At 45.6% G+C, this 7,877-nt stretch overlaps 1 pseudogene; it reads right to left on the reverse strand.

Moving 5' to 3' along the window:
- Window positions 1-1,583: 1,583 nt before the first annotated feature.
- Window positions 1,584-1,697, reverse strand: LOC136662998 (5S ribosomal RNA; annotated as a pseudogene).
- Between the last annotated feature and the right edge of the window lie 6,180 nt (window positions 1,698-7,877).

A 7,877-nucleotide genomic window follows, 5' to 3' on the forward strand; every position in this document is an offset into this window, starting at 1 on the left:
CTGCAACAGTAATTTCCTACTTCTCCCTGGGATCTCCCACTTCACACCATAACACACATCCTGGAATTTGCCTGCCAACCTTTTATCTTCTCCTTCCCACACTGTATTCCATATGTATTGTTTTTCCACATTACAAATTGAGCTTGTCTTCAGTTGATTCCCTGATTTGTGAACACATCCTTCAGTATGTCCCCTGATACTCAGATATTATCATGAAGCTTTTAGCAATCTGATCTTCTGCCATATTTGAGCGCTCAGGTTACCCAGTATCCAGTGATTTACGGTTTCCATAAACCTCAAAAGGGATGTCTCTGAAACCATTCTGAAAACAGATATGCAGAATGCGGGGGAATTGAGCAGGGAGGGCAGCTATTAAAAGAAAATTTGCTTTAAAAACTAGTCTCCCCCAGAGTGTCAATAACAGCAACTGCCCCTCATAGTTTCTGTTTTCTGGTCACTCACTGCCTCAGTCTTGCTCTATTGTTTTTGTCTGTCTGTCTGTCTGTCTTTGGGAATACCTTGTTAAAATTTGCTATAGTTGTCTTAAGGGTTCAGTTTCCTCTCCAGGACCTCTAAGTAGAGAGATCTCTGAGTAGAGCGCAGATGCATCTTTATATGGATGTTGTGCATTAGATAAGATGCATTCAGGTTCTACTCAGAGATCTCTCTTTTTAAAGATCCTGGATTCACTTGCGTGAACCTTAAGGTAACCACCTAGTGCTGAGTCTGCCATTTTCATATTTGCATGCGCACCAGACTCCTTCTGAATTGATAATGGAATGCGTGACCATGATTTTTTCCTTGGATCATGAAAAGAATAAATGACTGCTTGGACATTAAACCAGTGCAGGATGGTCTTTTGCAGGGGTGCTCAAACTTTCAACTTTAGGGATGCTGGACCTTTAACAAGTGTATAGAAGAGAGAATTGCAGCAGGTGCAACTTGTCATCCCACAGATGACAAGCTGCACCTGCTGAAATTCTCTCTTCTATACACTTGTTAAAGGTCCAGCATCCCTAAAGTTGAAAGTTTGAGCACCCCTGGTCTATTGCATAGTATGTGAACATAGCAGCTAAAGCAAAGCAGAGTGTTGGGAATGCACAATTTGTGTGTGTGTGTGTGTGTGAGAGAGAGAGAGAGCGCAACTCGGTGACTTTCAGTACAATCATTGGGGTACTCTTAGCTTAGGTCTGGCACAGAAATTATTTTGATCCAAAGGGATGGTGCACATCTTCCAAATATTTATTAGCGACAGCAACAGAAGTTTCACTCTTTTCATCTCTGTGTGAAATTATGGAAAGTACATAGTAACTACCGTCATTCCCTTCAATGTTGATGGCACTTCCCATGAAGTGAAAGGACTGGTTCCAGCCTTGAAGGATCAAGAGATTACAACCAAGAGATCATCACAAGGGAGGTAACAGAAGGGAGGAATGGAGATGGAGGTTGGAGTAGGGTAATGGGACTTTCTCCAAGGAAAGTAGATGCTGTGGGCCCCCATGATAGTCTGTGTGCCTGCCTTTTACAGTACACTCCCCAGTACCAGTGGTTGGCAACCTTCAGTCTTGAAAGACTATGGTATAAGCCTACAGCACCCGGTATTCCCAGGCGGTCTCCCATCCAAGTACTAACCAGGCCTGACCCTGCTTAGCTTCCGAGATCAGACGAGATCAGGCATGTGCAGGGTAACAGTAGGATATGAATGTTGTGTCCCATTCCATTGCGTCCCATTCTGTGTACTTTCTGTCCCAGGGTCTTCTCTTCCTGGCACTGAAAGAAGAGCAACCACCTGCATCCAATTGAGCTGTGTCACTCATTCCTTAAGTTGCTGCTGGTTCTCTGGCTTACAGTTTGACAGACGCACCACGGTTTGGAGAGGTAGCATTCTCCATAAAGAAGCTGTGAGCAGCTTCCACTCACTTGCATGCAACATCACACCTCTATGTAGAAGGCAGAGATTTGTCTGCAACAGGAATAAGACCACTCCTTACCCACTGCTACGCCAAGCTGCGGGTGGCGCTTTCCCCCTTTCAGTCAAAAGCTTCACACAGATAAAAAGGGGCAAGGGACTTTGAGAAATAAAACTCTGAGGCCTACTGATAGGGGCACTGGCTGCTGAGCATTGTTGCTTATAAAAGCACATCATGTCCTTTCTGCCTAGGCTTTCTTGCCTGACCCCCTACCAAGGGGAATTATTATACTCCCCTTCCTTCGATGCCCTCCTCTCCATTTCATTACCTGTAATGGTTATTAATGGCTGCTTCTTCGTCATAGAGACTGCTTCCATGTAGAGAGCTTGATTGCAAGGAAAGTGGCTGGCCTTGCATTTCTTGTTAACAAAGGTGTGCAATTTATGAACTTGAGAGAGAGAGAGAGACACAGAGAGAGAAGCTAGCAGTGGTTTCCTTAGCCTTCAGTCAAATATAGCTAGCAGCATTGTAACTTACTCAAGGCCATTTTGCATTGCTGGCTTGGGCTTGGAAAGAGGCAAGGAGCTTTTCCTTTCTGCTTGGAAAGAGACAAGGAGGTCTGGTCTAGAGGGTAGAGCCTCCGTCTGCCTGAAGATAACATCCACAAGGTCGCCAGTTCGAGGCCACCGGCACCGTGCGACCTTGGAGCAGCTGACAAGCTGAAGCCAAGCAATTCCATCTGCTCTGAGTGTGGGAGGAGGGAGGCCAGAATGTGAAGCCAGATCGGAATGAAGCACCTTGAATGTAGTTGTTCTTGAAAGAAAGAACCTTCTTTCAAATTGTAAAAATCCCTATTTAATAAGGGATTTAATAAAGCCTGCCTGTGTAAACCGCCTTGAATAAAGTCTTGAATAAAGACCAAGAAAGGCGGTATATAAATACCTATTATTATTATTATTTCCTTCCTTGGATGAAGAAAAATAAGTTCACACGGGGCCTTAGTCCACCTGTCCGTGTTAAAAGGAGTCAAGCTTTGAAGCAAGCATTGGCTTCACCTGCCAACTCAGTTGTATGACAAGCAAACGGTTCTCACACTCTTTCCACACTACTGTGTACAACAGCAAAAGCATTGCAAAGCTTCCACCATTCTCCCCAACCCACCAAGTATGAACAGCAATAGAAGTAAATTTAAGTATTTCCATTATGCATTTTGTCTTCCCAGTCCTGTTTGACTGAAGTAAATAAGGGTTAAACTCCAGCAGAGCCTTGGTTTTCTGTTCACAATGGGGTTTGCATAGGCATGTGAATACATTTCTGGCTTAAAGAGACTTTTGCCAGTGGTTTGGCCATGTGGAAGGAAGCAGTGAACTGACAGTAGCATCATCAGAGAATGTTGGAGTTAGAAGGATCTTGGATACCATCTAGTCCAACCCCCTGCTCAATGCAGGCGACTGGCCAGTCCTTTGAGCCTCAGAGAGTAAATCTCCACTTCTTCTTTGTGACAACCTTAAGAAATTTGAAAATGGCTATCATATCTCCATCACATGCTCCAAGCCATGATGGGTATGTGCAACCACCTGGTCCTAGAAGTTGGCTATCTCTGAATGCCAGATGCAAGGCAGTACAGGATATAGCAGAGATTCCCAAAGTGTGTGCTGTGACACCCTGCAGTATTGTGAGGCATTTGCCAGGGTGGTGCAGGCCTCCCACTGCCACGGCAGGGAGACCACACTGCCACTTCAAGCAGTGGTAGGAGGCTCCGCACAGCAGGCAGAGCTGCAGCGTACAAGAGCCACACACACAGAAGGGGGCTCCCACCGGCCCTGACACTCTTACCACTGCTTGAAGTGGTGTACAGTGTCTCCACATCCAGAAGTAAGTGGGGCTGATGTCATCCCCAGTCACTTCTGGGATCCATGCACTGTTTCTGCAGTGCTGGGAGCGTCGCAGAGGCAGTGTTTTTGGGAAACACTGGGATGCAGGTATCTTGTTATCTTGTGCGCTCTCTGAGGCATTTGGTGGGCTACTGTGAGACACCAGAAGCTGGACTAGGTGGGCCTTTGGTCCCATCCAGCAGGGTCCTCCTTATGTTCTTATCCCCCTTAGGCTCCTCTTGTTCAGGTTAAACATATCAAGCTCTTTAACCATCCCCCACAGGACTTGATTTCCAGACTCCTCCTTGCCCTCCTCTGGGATCAGAGGCACTGCTGGGGAATAGGAAGAAAATCCCTGCCATCAGAATTGAGTTCCTGAGTCTCCAGTTGCCTGTTCCCAGTGCCTGGAAGGCTGCTATGTATTATATCAGGCTGCCTGCATAGAGCCCCCGGGGAATTGTAGTTTCCCAAAACAAAGTGCAATGCCTGGTCCTTTCAAGGACACTGAGCACACCCTCCAAAGGGAGAAGAGAGGCAGCTCTATCAGACCAAATTGATAACAGCTGTTTTCTCTTTAAAAGGCTACAGGGAGGGAAAAATTATGACTACTCTGAACCAGCTGAGAAATAGGTGAACTGACCTTAACTTAATTAAGACTGATCTCAGAATTTATCTACTGGTGAGAAATTTCCTTGCCACCTCTAAAAGACACTTGACCTTCTGTGAGTCTAAATTTAATGGCAGGTACATTTCGGGAAAAATTTACAGGCATGCTGTGAGTCTTTGCGGAGCTTACCACCTTCCAGGGTCACAGAGTCATAGATGGTTGCAGGGTTTTAAACAGCAGCAGGTCACTTGCTCTGAACTCTGATGATATTGGTAGCTGCATGCGATGAGCTAAGGGTCACGGCAGGGCACAGGAACATCACTCCAAGGTAGGAGGAGAAAGGCAGAGAGTTTTTCCTTCCAAACCCTCCTGCTTTGCATAGTTAGCAAGGTGCAAGCAAGGTCAGTAAAGGAAGAAATTAATCCCCGTCTGTGAAGCACTGTGGCCTGCCTTGGCACAGCGTGAGCTGCGCAGAAGTGAAGGCAGCCGAAACAGCAGCAGAGATACCTGGTGGTGACATCATCACCAGGTATAGAGGATGCTTCTCGTTATTTATTAAAATGTCCTTCATACGACCTTCCCAGATCTAAATACCCAATATTATTTCCTTGTTCCAAGAAAGATCCATCTCAGCCCTGATTTGCTGGTTCCTTGCTGACTCAGACTCTGATGTCACCTATGAAGTGGCTAGCTTTGCGCTTGTGGCAAAGAAAATCCGTGCCAATTTCCTGTTGTCTAAATCTTAAATTTTCCTGTTCTCCTTATTAGCTGGTTAAGATCTTGAAAATTACTGAAGCTTGTTCCATTTCGGAACCATTTTAACATTTTATGCTCTTATCCTACGTTGGGTTTTAATGCGCTCAGTTTTATTTGATGTGTCTGGAGGGTTGAACCACTATTGCCTGTTTCATATGTGCTTATGTGTTCTTATATTGTAATGACCAATTGGTTATATAATAAAAAATTTCTCACATCATCACCAGGCACTACCAAGTCAGCAGTGATTGATAGCTCTCTAGGTGCTCTTCAGCAGGGGTTGATGATGAAGGATGGTATCAAAGGGCAGAAGAGGAGAGGGCCAGGAGGAGGAGAGACAATGGAAAGAAGAAAGTGGGTGGGTGGAGAGGAGAGGGCTTTTCCATCCTGGTGGGAAGTCTTAATTATGGAACCTATTCCTTTATCTTCTGTCATATGAAATGTGTTACATGTTATACTCTCACCCCTGGGGTGTGGAACTTCCCCAGTGGGATGCAGGGGGTGCCACAACACCATCCCACAGCTGCTTAGGACAACAGGGGAATCAAAGTCACGTGGAATATCTCCATCCTTTCCATGAAGTCTTCAGCACCATGTCTTAATCTCTATTCCCTACTTGTATAACAATTGCCAATTCTTCCTCTGCCTTCCCCATCTCCATTTCCCTTCCCTTCCTCTATTGTTACCATGTGTAAGATTGTAAGTCTCTTGGGTCAGGTGTCTGTCTTCTCATTCTGTGTCAAATGACATGTCCCGTGAGGCCGCCACAACCACCACTACCATCACCCAACAACAACCATCGCCCCCCCAACAACTACGCAACAACCACAACAACATGAGGAAGAAGAGGAGGAAGTAGAAACACTGCCAAAGAGGAGATTTGGAAATTATTTTGCTCAGTGCCTCAGAATACTCTGGGCAGAAGTCACTGCTGCCTTTTACACCCAAGCAAAATCAGCAGACATTGGATCCAAGCTAAGATTCCTTTCCAGAGGCCTTAACTAGCCCTTCCTTTTACCTTTTGCACTGCATTAACCTGGATTCATTCCCCTCCTGTTCTGTACTTGATTGGAACTGCTTCTTCCCCCCCCCCCCCCGCCCCAGCCTTAATGGAAAGTGAGTAGTGCATGTCCAACAGTGTGTGATTCTAGATGAGAGATTGTCTGCTATACTCCACCTGCCTGTCCACACCACTGTCAGCTTCTGTCAGCATCTTGGCACTCGGGAAGCAAAAGGCCCCAGCACACAACAGAGATGAGAAATAGGAGCAACAATATTGATAGATCAAATCAGGCCCAGTGGTGAAATTAAGTCTCTTGTATGGGGGTTGATCAAGTGCAAATTGCTCCAAAGGCTGAGCTTTCCACTTCACTCTCTGCTGCCATCAGAAACTATGGAGTCAATACTGCCAACAAGGATAAACAGGTTTCCAACATAACTGTTTATCAGCTGTCCAAAGGAGTGTGGAAATATTGCAAGTGTTGATCTGTTCATTGTGCTACTGGGGCCAGGGGGCAGAGGATGGACACCTGAGGTAATGGCTGCCATCTCGTGATGTATATGGTGGTGTTGGCTGATCAGGGGATGTTGGAAACTCAGATCAGATGGCTCAAGGCCTTGGAACATGGTGCTTAATTTGATTTGGGACTTCACTCATTTCTTTTTTTTTTCAGTTGTTTTTTTTTTTTTCAGTGAAAGTTCTCTGAGCAGCCTGGGATCACAGAAGGAACACATGGGAAAAAATCTTCTGAGAATATACAGAGCACCTTTCCACCATTCAATATATATATACTGGCTATCAAATGGTTTAGAATCTAGACTCCGTTGCTGTGAAAAAGTGATCCTGTAGCCTGTTCAGACACTTTTGATGAATGAGTTTGGAGACATTTTAGGTGGGGAGGAAAATGTCTGTGGGGAGTGCAGTCCTGTGGGGAGACCTGAGTTCAGCTCTTTCTCTTACCTACCTCTGTTGTGCTTTCATTGCCTCCCACCTCTCCTTTTTGCAATGAATTGGGTATCATCCAACCTGGATTGTGCTTTTGGTTTGCCTCTCATGTACCAGCTGAAGGATCATGAGCTCCCTCAAAGAATCCTGAGTCCTTTGCATGGTTCATGGGCATGAGATGCAGAACCATTGCTGAAACTAAGCAGGTTTCAGTCTAACAAGCGTCTGGCTGGAGCAGCCATTTTCAACCTTTTTCAGCTCATGGCACACTGACAAGGCACTAAAGTTGTCATAAGAACATAAGAACAGCCCCACTGGATCAGGCCATAGGCCTATCTAGTCCAGCTTCCTGTATCTCACAGCGGCCCACCAAATGCCCCAGGGAGCACACCAGATAACAAAAGACCTCATCCTGGTGCCCTCCCTTGCATCTGTAGTGTCAAGTAGTGTCAAGGCACGCTACTACCTTTTAATTACATTATTATGTTACAATTTAATTAATATAACTAAGGGCACAAGCCTAACCAGGTCTACTCAGAAGTAAGTCCTATTTTGTTCAATGGGGCTTACTCTCAGGAAAGTGTGGTTAGGATGGCAGCCTTAGATCACATGATATTGAAAGAAATTCCCCAGAAGCTTGGAGAGGGAGGTGTATGTGGTTTCTGGAAAGGTTTTGAAGCAGGTCTGTTCGAACTGTTATCAGTTGATATGCTCTGATATGCCAGGATGTGGCAAAGAGAGATGAGACTGAGCACACTGGAGAAACAGAAATGTGCTGTGAGGGA

This window comes from Tiliqua scincoides, chromosome 11, assembly GCF_035046505.1.
Source record: "Tiliqua scincoides isolate rTilSci1 chromosome 11, rTilSci1.hap2, whole genome shotgun sequence".
Classification (NCBI taxonomy): Eukaryota; Metazoa; Chordata; class Lepidosauria; order Squamata; family Scincidae; genus Tiliqua; species Tiliqua scincoides.